The sequence below is a fragment of the Meriones unguiculatus genome, chromosome 17, assembly GCF_030254825.1.
Source record: "Meriones unguiculatus strain TT.TT164.6M chromosome 17, Bangor_MerUng_6.1, whole genome shotgun sequence".
NCBI classification, from domain to species: domain Eukaryota; kingdom Metazoa; phylum Chordata; class Mammalia; order Rodentia; family Muridae; genus Meriones; species Meriones unguiculatus.
In genome coordinates this window covers 16,132,889-16,144,945 of record NC_083364.1, presented here as the reverse complement: position 1 = coordinate 16,144,945, position 12,057 = coordinate 16,132,889, and the positions used below count along the sequence as shown (strand labels likewise).

At 47.9% G+C, this 12,057-nt stretch overlaps 1 long non-coding RNA gene across 3 annotated transcripts; it reads right to left on the bottom strand.

Moving 5' to 3' along the window:
• Positions 1 to 4,217: 4,217 nt before the first annotated feature.
• Positions 4,218 to 12,015, bottom strand: LOC132648749 (uncharacterized). 3 transcript variants are annotated; one of them, XR_009587144.1, is made up of 4 exons: positions 11,813 to 12,015; positions 8,386 to 8,694; positions 7,456 to 7,589; positions 4,218 to 4,439 (listed from the first exon to the last, which is right to left on the bottom strand). It is a non-coding gene; the product is annotated as an uncharacterized LOC132648749 (long non-coding RNA). The 3 variants fall into 3 exon arrangements; XR_009587143.1 differs by lacking the exon at positions 4,218 to 4,439 and adding an exon at positions 5,603 to 7,360; XR_009587145.1 differs by lacking the exons at positions 4,218 to 4,439; positions 11,813 to 12,015 and adding exons at positions 5,603 to 7,360; positions 9,765 to 11,535.
• Between the last annotated feature and the right edge of the window lie 42 nt (positions 12,016 to 12,057).

Sequence of the window (12,057 nt, the reverse complement as noted above, 5' to 3'; positions counted from 1 at the left end):
CTTTTTATTCTAGAGCTTTTAGGTGTGCTTTTAAATTGCTAGAATGAGAACCCTCCAGGTTTTTTTTTTTTTTTTAAATGAAGGCACTTAGTGCTATGAATTTTCCCCTACTTTCATTGTGTCCCATAAGTTTGGGTATGTTGTGCCTTAATTTTCATTGAATTCTAGAAAGTTTTAAATTTCTTTCTTTCTTTCTTCTCTGACCCAGTGGTCATTGAGTAGGGAGTTGTTCAGTTTCCATGTAGGCTTTCTGTTGTTTCTGTTGTTGTTGAGTTCCAGCTTTAATCCATGGTGGTCTGGTAAGATACAAGGGGTTATTTCAATCTTCTTGAATCTGTTGAGGCTTTCTTTGTGACTGAGCATACGGTCAGTTTGGAGAAGGTTCGGTGAGGTGCTGAGAAGAATGTGTATTCTTTCGTATTTGGGTGCTCCTCTCAGCAGCACATAGTCCATGCATCATGAATGTTTGAACGTAGGCGTGAGAGTCTATATTCTACAGCACAGATGATGGTGGTGGGGGGACTAGGAATGCATGCTCCCTCAGCTCCCCGCACTGCCCAGCTTGAACAGTGGGCTAGTGGGCTGCTCTGAGGTAGAACAGGCTTCCAGCCTTATTCTCATCCCCCCACCCCCGTAGCCTTCATCCTTGGGTTCTCTGGCACAGCGCCCATTGCATGCCAAGGATGCAGAATAGGCCTGGTTACCACAGGGAACCCCTATCATGATGTCCTCCCTTTTTTGCCAGCCTGCTTGGCCACAGCCATCAGTGCTCAGGAGCCCAGACACAGTGACTACCATTGCTGCTTTATGGGTCAGACTTGTGAGTATCTGAGGCCCAAGAACTACGCCTTAGGTTTTTCCATTTTCTAACAGTGATGTCTTCTTCCCCCTTTGGATGGGTCAGTGTTTCAACAAGGCAAAGAGTTTACTTCTGTAGCTGGCAGGGTGCTTGCCAACATGGAAGAGGCCCTGGGTTCAGGTCCCAGTACCTCACAGACTGGCATGTACCTGTTCTTCTAGTGCCTGGGAAACAGGCAAGAGGATTGAAAATCCAAGGTCTTCCAATTTACATAGCAAGTTCAAGGTCAGCCAGAGCTGCAGGAGGTCCTGCCTCAGCTCTCTACCCATAGAAAGCCGTTGGGAAGAACAGGATTCCTTCTTACCTCTCAACCACTTTCCTAAGCTGGTCTGTCCCAAGGAGCCTAAACATGCTTCAAAGGGGGAGGCAAGGAAAGAGAGAGGGGCACATATACAGAGAGGGGAAAAGAGAGAGGGGGAGGGAGAGAGAGAGAGAAAGAGAGAGAGAGAAGGGAAAGGGAGAGAGAGAGAGGAAGACAGAGGGAGAAAGCGAGAACGCTTCAGTTGGACAGAGGAGGAAGAAGGCTGCTTGTTCGTCCTGCTGTTTGCTATTTGTTGCAGCTGGACTGCTAGCTATCCTGATGACTGAGACTGGTATCTTCCTAAAGAACCCAACAACCCTACCCAACCAGAACTGAATCTAAAGAGGTCTACGTCCCCTGTCTCTTCTAACCTTCTTTCTCTTCTGCCTAGGGTTGGGGAGGTGGAAGGGAGGTAGAAGCATTAGGAGACCCCAAATAAAAGTTAAAAAATTTTGAGTGCCTATAATATCTACCTCAGATGTTTATTTTATTTTCCCTTCTGAGTGAGATCCAAGTGCCCTCCCTTGGGCCCACCTTGTTATTTAGCTTCTTTGGGTCTGTGGATTGTAGGATGGCAATCATATACCATATGGCTAATATTCACTTTTAAGTGAATACATACCATGTTCGTCTTTCTGGGTCTGGGTTACCTGACTCAGGATGATTTTTTTTCCTAGTTCCATCTATTTGCCTACAAATTTCATGATCTTTGTTTTTAATACCCGAGTAGTATTCCATTGTGTGGACGTACCACATTTTCTTTATCCATTCTTCAGTTGAGGGATGTCTAAGTTGTTTCCAGTTTCTAGCTGTTACAAAGCTGTTATGAACATAGTTGACCAAGTGTCCTTGTGGCATGGTGGAGCATCCTTTGGGTATATGACTAGGAGTGGTACAGCATGATCTTGATATAGAACTATTCCCAATTTTCTGAGAAATCACCAGACTGATTTCCAAGTGGCTGTACAAGTTTGCACTACCACCAGCAATGGAGGAGTGTTTCCCAGACATATGTAAGAGATGTGCAGCTTGGTCCTCATGTGGGACCTCCAACAGTGGGAGCAGGGGCTGCCTCTGACTCTGTTGCCTGTCTTTGGACCCTATCCCCCTAACTGGGATGCCTTGTGTAGCCTCAAGAGGATGCACCAGTCCTACTTGATATGCCAAGGCAAGATGATGCCCATGGAAGTCTCCTCTTCCCTGAGAAGAAAGGAGAGGGACTAAGAGAGAAGGGAGGGAAAAGGGAGGGACTGGGAGGAGAGCAAAGAGGGCGGGTTTCTATTAAGATGTAAGGTAGCAAATAAATAAACAAACAAAACCATGAACACCTAAATGCAGGGTTATAAGTTGTAACCCATGCTGAGAAGGAAAAAAAAAAAAAAACAGCAGGAAGCAGGAGAGTGAAATGGGTGGAGAATCATTCTTTGGGTGGCTCAGGGAAGCTTCAGGCCATAGGATGAGCAAAACAAGGGACAGAGCATCAGAAGAAGCACTTAAATCAGGCCACCAGGTCCCTGGAAGGTTGGGTGAATGGTTGAGGTTGAGATGTAGCAGGTCATTCAGAGCCTTTCATGGTCATGATGAGCCTAATCACTGACCCACCCAAAGGGGGGAAGGAGACATCACTGTTAGAAAATGGAAAAACTAACCTAAGGCGGAGTTCTTGGGCCTCAGATACTCACAAGTCTGCCCCAGAACGCACCAATGGTAGTCACTGTGTCTGGGATCCTGAGCACTGATGGCTGTGACCAAGCAGGCTGGTGCTGAGGACAGCATCATTATTGGGGTTCCCACTGGGAATCAGGCCTAGTGTGCATTGTTGCAATGCAATGAAAACTGTGCCCAGGGAACTCAAGCATGAGGGCCATGCAGGCATGAGAATAAGTCTGGAAACAGCTTCAGCAGTACCTAGGCTGCTCAAGCAGGGCAGTGGGGGGAGCTGAGGGAGCATGCATTCCTAGTCCCCTCTCCACTTGTGCGATGGAGGCTTGGAGATGGAGGGATGGGGAGGCTTAGGGAGGCAGTGTGTGTGTGTGTATGTGTGTGTGTGTTTGTTGGTGTCTCTTAACTTCCAACCTGTAGGATGCTCTTGGGAGCCAGTGTTGACGGGGAGTCATCCTGTGGCCTGGCTGCCCCAGGGAGCTTCAGAAGCCTTGCACTGAGGTAATGCAGTGCTGTGGAGCTCTGGAGCTGGAAGGGGGCAAGCCTGTGGCCTCCTGACAGCTCAGCTGGAGGGAACAGAGACAGTCTATGCGGCTCCAGGAAGTGCTGCTCCTGGGAAGGAAAGAGATTATGTCTCGCCTGACAGAGACTCAGCAGATTCTCTCCTGACCTGCTTCAGGGGCTGCAGCAGAGGGAGCAGGGAGGCCACTGGGCACTTCTCTGGTACAGTCCCCTCAGAAGGGCAGAGGGGCCGAAGTGCTGAAACCTAATTACTGCTCTCCTCACTCTGGTCTTCTATAGCTTCCCAGAGTTCCTGGCTCAAGGGCGAAATGTTTCCTCAGTGTCAGAGAACCAAGGAGAGCACTGGAGCCTCAGAGGCAGCCTCTTTTGTTGTAGAAGCCCCACTCACCTTTCCAATTATGCTGGTTCTCACACAGCAGTAGGGCTGGTTTGCAGAAGTAATTAAGATATACAGGATGCAAGCCCCATCTCTGAACTCTTGTCTTAGCTGGCCAGAACTAGGCCTCTGCATGTCCCCACCTTTATCACCCGCTCCTCAGGACTGCCGGAAACCATCTTGGGAAGAGCAGTAGTGTTTACTGGCCCTGATGTGGCTTCCCTTGGGAGTAAAAATGGTACAGTTTCAGAAGGGAGCAAATCTTCCCAGCCCCGTTAGGGACTCTGTGTTCCTTGAACAAGTTTCATACTTGGAAATGTCACCTAGTGCTCTTACTTGACTAATCTGCAGCAATGAATTGACCATGCATCTTGACTGGATGAAGGGGGCTCAAAGGGTGGCACCCTGAGTTCAAGAGAGAGGACAAGAGCCTTGTCATCATCTCCCAACACAACCCAGGAGAAGCTCACAGTGCCCCGAGTGTTACTTTACAAGGAGAGCCAGACTGTATAAAACTGCATCTTCTTTATTTTGCTGCTGAAGTCTCCACGATGGGGTGGGCATGACTGGCCTCTGGGTGTTGGTGACCGTCATGCGTCCCACTGTAGAGCTGTCTGGAAGTAACTGGGTCTTCATCATCTGTTTCAGGTTGGCTGTCTAGCTATAGCTGCTTGTCCCAATGCAGCAGGGAGAAGACACAAGCCTAATGAGACTGTCGCCTGTGGATAATTAAAAAGGTTTATTTATTTATTTATTTATTTTTTGTTTTGTTTTGTTTGGACACAGGGTCTCACATGATGTACATGTAGTCCTGGCAGTGCTGTGTAAATATGCTAAGCATTACTCTGGGTTTTTTTTTTTAAACCCAGACCAACTAAAACCATCCTGTACAATAAAAGATCTTCTGGAGGTATCTCCATCCCTGATCTCAAGCTATACTATAGAGCAACAATACTAAAAACTGCATGGTACTGGCATAGAAACAGAATGGTGGATCAATGGAATCAGACAGAAGACCCTGAAATAAACCCACACACTTAGGGACACCTGGTTTTTGACAAAGATGCCAAAACCGTACAATGGAAAAAATCTTCAACAAATGGTGCTGGTCTAACTGGATGTCTACATGTAGAAAAATGCAAACAGATCCATATTTACCACCCTGAACAAAAGTAAAGTCCAAGTAGATCAAAGACCTCAATATAAAACCAGACACACTAAACCTGTTAGAAGAAAAAGTGGGGAAGAGCCTTGAACTCATTGGTACAGGAGACAACTTCCTAAAGCGAACACCAACAGCACAGGCTCTAAGAGCAACAGTCAATAAATGGGACCTCATGAAACTGAAAAGCTTCTATAAAGCAAAGGACACTGTCGTCAAAACAAAACGACTGCCTACAGATTGGGGAAGGATCTTCACCAGCCCTATATCTGACAGAGGGCTAATATATAGTGTATATAAAAAACTCAAGAAGTTAAACAGCAACAAACCAAATAATCCAATTAAAAAATGGGGCTAAACAGAGCTAAACAAAGAATTCTCAATAGAAGAATATCGAATGGCAGAGAAACACTTAAAGAAATGTTCAATGTCCTTAATCATCAGGGAAATGCAAATCAAAACGAGGCTGAGATATCACCTTACACCCATCAGAATGGCTAAGATGAATAACTCAAGTGACAACACATGCTGGAGAGGATGTGGAGAAAGGGGAATGCTCCTCCACTGCTGGTGGGAATGTAAACTTATACAACCACTTTGGAAATCAATCTGGCGCTATCTCAGACAATTAGGAACAGCACTTCCTCAAGATCCAGCCATACCACTCCTAGGCATATATCCAAAAGAGTCTCAAGTACACAATAAGGATATTTGCTCAACCATGTTTGTAGCAGCTTTATTTGTAATAGTCAGAAGCTGGAAACAGCCCAGATGCCCCTCAGTGGAGGAATGGATACAGAAATTGTGGTACATCTACACAATGGAATATTACTCAGCAATAAAAAAACAAGGACATCATGAAATTTGCAGGTAAATAGTGGGAATTGGAAAGATCATCCTGAGTGAGCTATCCCAGAAGTAGAAAGACACACAGGGTATATACTCACTCATAAGTGGCTACTAGATATATAATATAGGATAAACATACTAAAATCTGTACACCTAAGGAAACTAATCAGGAAGGAGGACTCTGGCTAGGATGATCAGTCCCCACTCAGAAAGGCAAAGAGGATGGACATTGGAGGAGGGAGAAAACAGGGAACAGGACAGGAGCCTACCACAGAGGGCCTCTGAAAGGCTCTACCCTGCAGGGTATCAAGGCAGATGCTGAGACTCATAGCCAAACTTTGGGCAGAGAGCAGGGAATCTTATAAAAGTAGGGGGAGATAGTAAGACCTGGAGAAGACAGGAGTTCTACAAGGACAGCAACAGATTAAAAAAGTCTGGGCACAGGGGTCTTTTCTGAGACTGATACTCCAGCCAAGGACCACTCATGGAGATGACCTGGAACCCCTGCATAGAGGTAGCCTATGGCAGTTCAGTGTCCAAGTGGGTTCCACAGTAATGGGGACAGGGTCTGTCTCTGACATGAACTGATTGGCCTGCTCTTTGATCCCCTTGACCTGGGGGGGGAGCAGCCTTATCAGGCCACAGAAGATGACAATGCAGCCACTCCTGATGAGATCTGATAGACTAGGATCAGAGGGAAGGGGAGGAGGACCTCACCTATCAGTGGACTAGGAGAGGGACACGGGTGGGGAAGAGGGAGGGTGGAATTGGGAGGGGAAGAGGGAGGGAGGTACATATAAAGTGAATAAACTGTAATTAATAAAAATAAAAATAATTAAAAAGAAAGAATGGCAGACGACTACCCCAGTTACTCTGGATACTGAGTTTCCAGGATGGTGGCTTGAGTCCAGGGATTCATGAATAACCTGGGCAAGACAGCAAGTCCTTTCTCATGCCTGTATATTAGATGGGATAATCACTGTAATGATGTATATGCAAAGAAAAGCTGAAGTTCCTACTTCATCAAGAGACCAGAGGAAACATCCAGAAAGTTCCCAGACACAGTAGTCTGTGATTGCTCCGGGGACAGCCTGTATGTTTTTCAGGGGAGAATCTCTGACACAAACTTAACATCTCAACCTTTTTCTCCAAGAGCTCCTTCATGAGATCGCAGAGACTCTGAAACTTTGCCTTGCTCTCATCCATTTTCTTCTCTCACTCATTCTCTGGGCATTCCAGGCCCTCCTTAGTCGCCGCGGCCAGGCTCTTTCCATGAAGCCCTGTGAGCTGCTGCGTGCAGACTCAGTCACATACACCATTTCAGAGCCTGGCTTCCGCTCACGCCCCACAAAGGTAGAGTCGGCTCTCCCCTAAAGGATTCATTATAAACTATGACTCAGTGACTGAAAGCAGGTCTTGTTGTGTCTGTCCTTCCTTCATTTTACGTGCTGCAAGGCAGCTTTGATCAGAGCCAAGTTGGAACACACCAGACCTAGAGCAGATGGACTTCTGTGTTTCCTTCACGTGAGACACGTTCTCTGACAGGTATGTTATCACAGACTGAGCGGTGGGTTAGCAGAGGAACGTGGACAGGTGCTGCCACTTAGTGGAGTGTTTATGGATTCCAAGCTTTAAGTGTAGGGAAAGAAAAAGGTCCCATTGTGAAATGGAAAGTAACACCCAAACACAAAATGGTTAGAAGAGAAAGTACTTGTCTATCTTACCTTGAAATTCGTGAACACCTCCGAGAATTCCTTTCACTTCTCTTTGTCTTCTGACAACGCAGAATGCTTCTGTTGATGACTTTCAGGATCTTGCTCAGCTGGAGCATTTCCCTGGAGCTGTTCAGCGACATATCCTAGAAGTCAACCGTGCCACAGATAAAGACAACAATCAGCCAGAGCAGAAAGCCCAAGACAGTTGGATTAGACCTGGTCTGGTGACCACATGTAAGCAACCCAGCCAAGAGCAGGTTTGGGGAGATAAGAATGTTATTATCCGGATTAAAGACAGTCTCAGCTGTGTGCTGAAGATCTGTTAAGTAAGTGTTTGCCTATACTACAGACAGTAGGTGAGGAGAGCCTTTGTTTCTGAGGCAATCAGTTTCTTGTAGCTCTCCATGTTGAACTCATGACAGACATGCAGTTTGGTGCTGCTCTCTTTGTTCTTTTTTTTTTTTAAATTTTTCATCAATTACACTTTATTCATTCTGCATCCCCCCATAAGCCCCTCCCTCCTCCCCTCCCAATCCCACCCTCCCTCCTCCCTCTGCTTGCATGCCACTCCCCAAGTCCACTAATAGGGGAGGTTCTCCTCTCCTTTCTGATCTTAGTCTGTCAGTTCACATCAAAAGTGGCTGTATTGTCCTCTACTGTGGCCTGATAAGGCTGCTCCCCCCCGCAGAGGGAGGTGATCAAAGAGCAGGCCAATCAGATTATGTCAGAGGCAGTCCCTCTTCACATTACTATGTAACCCACTTAGACACTAAACTGCCCTGGGCTACATCTGTGCAGGGGTTCTAGGTTATCTCCATGAATAGTCCTTGGTTGGAGTATGAGTCTCTTGGAAGTTCCCTGTGTTCAAATTTTCTTGTTCTGTTGCTCTCCTTGTGGAGACCCTGTCCTCTCCAGCTCTTACTATTTCCCAGTTCTTACCTAAAATTCCGTTCACCTGCCCAACGGTTGGCCATCAGGCTCAGCATCTGCTTTGATAGTCTGAAGGGCAGAGGCTTTCAGAGGCCCTCTGTGGTAGGTTCCTAGGTTGTTTCCTGTTTTCTTCTTCTTCTGATGTCCATCCTCTTTGCCTTTCCGGATGGGGATTGGGCATTTTAGTTAGGGTCCTCTCTCTTGCTTAGTTTCTTTAGATGCACAGGTTTTAGTGGGTTTGTCTTAACAAGGTCAAAGAGCTTGTCAGGAAATGAAGAGCAATGCCATGAATTCCAAGTGGCCTTCCCCAGAGAGGTGCTGGAAAAAAAAAAAAACCCAGAAGAAAATATCAGGACAAGATTGTCTCAAGTCCCAGTCTCCAACATCCGACCCTGGAACACTGCCACACTCCTGAAGACCTAGGGACTGAGTGGAAACTACAGGCAGCTCCAAAGAAAACAGCATTTTTACCAAGTCAGCTTCTAAAGCTAGCAGCAAAGTGTCCCTCCCACCAGATCCTAGCTGTCATGGCTACCACCCAGATCCCCACTCGAAGGGAAAGTGAAACCACTGCCAACCGCAGGCTTGTATCAGAAGCCCACAGCTAATCAACTCATGTGGTTCCGTGGCTTTCCATTTTCAGGTACCAAACAGAGGAAAGTTGTTCCCTATCACCTCCAGCATATTCTGTGACCCCTGCAATTTATATAACATGAACCAAGAGGTCTGGTCAACTATTGGTGAGGTCATTATAGAATTCTCCATATTCCTCCTGAGGGATGTCAGTAGGGTTTCTGGTCCAAATGGTCTCAGTCTTATTTAACTCTTCCTCATCAATCTATTTCTCCTTTACCTCCTTGGTTTTCTTTGTCTTATCTTTGCCACTGTCCTCCTCATCTGTTCCCACATCTTCCGTCTTAAGCTTCTCCTCATCATCCTTACGTTCTCCTCTTTCTCCTCTTTACTGATCTCCTTCTCTCCTTCCTTCTCCACCTAAGTCACCAAATGACGTAATGAGTTGTGGAGAACTCCATACCAGCATAGCCAAAGGCCACAAGCCAACACAACAGCCTGCTCGAAGGCTGCCAAGCCCATATTCATACAGAGAATGCTGGGAATAGTCTATTAACTGTGTCGTCACAGCCTCCTTGACCCTCCTCTCCTCTACGCATTCTGCCTGGTCTTTTTTGAGGTGAAGGATCACTTTTGCATTCTGGCCAGTGGGCTCACCTCTACAGGCAAGGATCATCATAAAAGATGAAGGCATTGATTTAAAACTGTAACTAACTGGACAAAGACAGAGCACTCTAAAATATAATCCTCAAGACTTCTAACTTACTTCACTCAGAGAACTCTACCAAGCACCACACTGTAGAGAGCTAACTCACCATGGTCTACACAGCCTGTGACGGACTGACCAGGAGATGACTCCATGGCACACTGCTCGTTGGCATCATGCTTGTGGCCACACCGTGTTCTCTGCCACCAGAGACAGAACGGAATCCGACACAGAGCTGTCCAATCATGAAGATGCCTGCAGCAGCCTTCCCCGGGGTTTTGAAAGTTAACAGAGAGAAAGCAAGATGGCTCTGCCCAAGGAAAAGTTCTTGCTGAGCAATTATAACAATCAACCGTTCAGTTCCAGAACCTGGTTGTCACAGCTGTTCCTCTCACTTTCACGTGTGCTCACCCTGAAAAGCCACCACACACACCAGCCAAACAGATCACAAAAACTAACAATTCGTAATATCAAAGGCCACACACCTAGACAGTCTCTGTCAACACTTCGTGCCAGACCTAGCAATGGTTCCCAAGTTATTATGAGGTCAGCCTGGGTCATGCCAATGCCCGTGTTCAGAAAAGACTCCTGAGGGGTGTGGATCTCATGTTCCGGCTCTTTACAAGCCTGTTCCCCTGGAAAAGGTGTCTCAGGCCCTCAGAGTAACTCTTGTCCGAGGCCTGTAAACACACTACATAGCCACATTATTCCTATTGTCCGGAATGTTTCTTTCCTTTCAACGTGAGGCAGATTTGGGGGATCAAGTGCTGGATTATTCCTACCAATCATTCCCACTACGGGTGACACTACACTCCTCCCATTAGTGTAAATGTTTAAACGAAATCCAACACAATACCCACACCTGAGTCATTACAGGTCTACCCCCAGAGGGAGGTGGCCCTGTTTGAATAGAAAGTAGTGACCGTGAGGGGCAGCAGGCGAGGGGTGTCTGGCCGAAAGGCAGACTGTCCTCCTCCTCCTCCTGAGCTCCGCAGAGCTCAGCGGCCTCACATTTGAAAACCCACAAGTTCTCCCTCCGCTTTCAGTTAAGTCCCTGTTCCGAGGTAGAGCTCACACCGATTTTAACTTCCACCTGATGAAACTACCCCAGAAAAAAAGAGCTTCAAGCCACAGTAAGAACGGAAAAGCCTCCAAGGATGGTTCTTCGACCAGACGCGGAGCTCTAACTGTTAGGAGTTGGCTAGGTGGGTCAGAACTTCAACGCCTGCCCACAGACCTGGAAAAGCTTCAGAACGAAAGAGAGTTAACGAGATTAAGAACCCCTGTGCACATACAATGCGGGAAATTTGAGAATTAGAAATTTCTCACTTGGGAGAAAAAGAAAGTTTAACAGAAATAGCCATTTCTAGGTGCTGCTCCTCATGGGCCTAGGTCCACTAAAAGAAAGACACGTTCCTTCCAGCAGGACAAAAAGACCCAAGGGCCCAGGATTGGCCGTGCTCAAGGAGCAATTAAATCAGGACAAAGAGCCTAGGAGGCAAAGGCTCGGCCACGACTGCTCACTTTGAACACGTGAAGTCCAGTCAACGGTGGCCCACGCCACTCTAGTCACTGCAGAGCATGCGTGACAACCCTCGCCCCGGGGGGCGCACCACCCCACAACCTCCCGCTACCAAGCATCCGGAATAATCTGAGCTCTCAAGAGAGGAAGAGTAGGGGAGGAACCTATGCCTCTTTCTGCCCTTGCCCTCAGTCAATTCCTCCCTCCCCCTCCACTGAGTGTGCAGAAAAGATCTGTAAAAGGGAAGTGCTGTGGGTCCCTGCCACAACCCCTGACCTCCTCCCAAAACCAAGCAAGAAAAGGGTGTCCAGGACAGATGGCAGGGCCAGGCTCTCTGGGCTCTGCTGAGTCACCACAGAGCAGCCCGCCACCGCACAGACCCTGCAGCGGAAAGAAGGAGGGTGAACGTGCCTGCATTCAGAGTTTGCCGGTCCCACGCGCGGCCGGGGACCGCCGGGCTGGTCCGCTGCCTCGGGCGCTGTGGATTCAGCAGCCCTGGGGACACTCGCCGCTGGCTTGCGCCAGGATCACGCACGAGCCGTGGAAGGCTCGTCACCCCACAGGCTAGCTGGCCCTGCCGGAGCCTTAGGACAGACGCGAGCTGGGGGCGGTTCCAGCAGGGAGTCAAGGCTTACCATAGCAGGAGCGGGCGCTTCCCAAATCTGCACACCGAGCATGGGGGGAAGAGAGAGAGAGAGAGAGAGAGAGAGAGAGAGAGAGAGAGAGAGAGAGAGAGAGAGAGAGAGAGAGAGAGAGAGAGAGAGCGCTCCCTCGTGTGTAAGGCAAAGCGCAGATGCAACAACTCAGGTCCCTCTTAAAGGCGTTGGGACCCGCCCGGCTGCCGCTGCCACCCCTTGGACGTTCTGACATCACGGGCGGC